Here is a 2,027-nt window from a genome sequence, read left to right as displayed (position 1 = left end):
TCACCACCACCCACCTTTTTGTAATAATCTTTTTGGCACAAAGACTATTTTTCCACACAACCTAAACCCAGACAACGTGACACTGGCTTAATAAGCCAGGTCAAGATCTGCCTACATCCATAAGGGCTTACAATGTCTGGCAGTACAGTAAACACGAGCTGCCCTACTGTTTTCCATTTCTGACTCTTCCACATGACCTGTGTTTTCTCCTTCTGCTGAGTCACATCCCAACTGTTATTGGTAGAGATAGCCTGTTCTGTTTCTGAGTAAATTTCCTCTGCTCATCTCAAAGATCCTGCATTTCCACGTTAGTTCCCACTGCTTGCTTATTTGAATCACAGAGGTTCCTTAAAGCTGAAATTGACAAGTAAATTAAAAAATATAGGACTACAATTTCACAGCTTCATATTCTGTTGAGGATATCTGTATGGGATGAATTTTTTTCAGAGCAAATCTTTTTTTTCCCCATAGCAGCACATTGAAATACACCAATTTATGTTCACTTTTCAACACTAACAATAACTGATGTTTTAATTCAATTGCAGCTGTCATTAACGCCTCATTGACTATGGATTTAAACTCATTCCTCTGAATAAAATAACTCTGTATTTTCCTAAAGGAAGCATAAATTTAAGACATACCCTTGGGAGTGATTAAATAAATTATGGTGCCTCAATGCCATGAACTGTTATTCTCTTAAAAGAATGAGCGTTATCTATATGCAATGGTGTAAGGCTGGTAAATGCTTCACAACCAGTTTTCAGGGGAAGGGAGATTCTTGATTTCCAGTGTTTGTCAATTTACCTGTTGTAAATACTCCCACCATGGCAGACTTCAAGATACCAAGCTTATGTCATTAAACAACACTGGATATAGGGTTGGGAAGAGATGCACAACTGGCAACTGCATACTGGCATGAGCTAGTTCCAGCACATCACTGGTTATGTACTTACATGGAGAGATATCTGAGATACACTAAGTGTAAGAAGAAATTTCCAGCCAATATCTACAATGTGATCCTTTATTTTTCTTTGGTTAATTTTTTTAAAGTGTTCTATTGAATGTGTTTATCAAAACTCATAGAAGCATACACCAAAAAGAACAAGTTTTACTGTTTATATGGAATAAGTGAATAAAAATATTACCTATCTCAAAAACAAAACCTATACGTCTGATGCATTTGTGAGAATACGTCAGTTTGTCTTTAGAGACACACAAGTCGAACCATTAACAAAGGTTATCGCCACAGAATGTGATGGGAGAGTGATTTTCGCATTTTATTCTAACACTTCTATATCATTTGATCTCCTTGAAAGCAGCATCATTTCTAGTTAATTTTTTATAGAAAGGATTTTACAAAATGAAATGTCCACAGGATATCAGCATGATTCATTTTTCTGCTGCTGACTTTTTGATCATAAAGCAATTCTGTTAATAGTTAGTCACATTTATTACATCATTCTCTTAGTAAAAAACTATTTTTTAAACAAATTAACACTTTCTTTGGAGCTATAGTTTCCAAAGAAGGATCAAGGACCAACATTTAAAATGGAAAACAGCAGGGTGAAATAAGTCTGAACAAAACATTCAAATGAGTTGTGATCTCAACACGAATCATTCGATTATGAAGAGACAAGAAGGATTTTTCAAAAGGACAAGCTGTCTTTAAACATGTACACTGGGTGAGTCTTCCTGGAAAGCTAAAGAAAGTGACTTCTTCATCAAGATGAAAGTGACTTCTTCAAATCCTTACATGTTACTGAATAACTAACAAAAGTTAGCAGTCAATTTGTTTCTTTAACCAGGCAGTGGCCAGATTGACGAGCCTGTGAGAGAACCATTCTCATCTCCAAGCTTCTTCTTGTTCACTTCCATGCCAACGTGCCATACCCACCTCACCCTTCCTCTCCTGTCCTTATAATCTGCTCCTTCCCCAGGCTTCTCCATCCTGTTACTCTGACTTGACCCCATCATTCTACAGGCCTTGAATTTGGCAACACCACCCACTCCACAAAACTCACCACACC

The 2,027-nt window shown here is 37.0% G+C and overlaps 1 protein-coding gene across 1 annotated transcript in view; it reads right to left on the bottom strand.

The window, feature by feature from the left end:
- The window catches only part of LOC104998354 (NADPH oxidase 1-like), a gene marked incomplete at both ends in the record, with an annotated part of 9,517 nt that overhangs the window by 6,488 nt on the left and 1,002 nt on the right, over nt 1-2,027 (bottom strand). The gene's annotated exons all lie outside the window — the stretch shown is intronic.

This window comes from Bison bison, unplaced genomic scaffold (assembly GCF_000754665.1).
Source record: "Bison bison bison isolate TAMUID 2011002044 unplaced genomic scaffold, Bison_UMD1.0 scf7180017853143, whole genome shotgun sequence".
Classification (NCBI taxonomy): Eukaryota; Metazoa; Chordata; class Mammalia; order Artiodactyla; family Bovidae; genus Bison; species Bison bison.
Note: the sequence above shows the minus strand (reverse complement) of the source record. Positions and strands in the feature narration are given on the sequence as shown.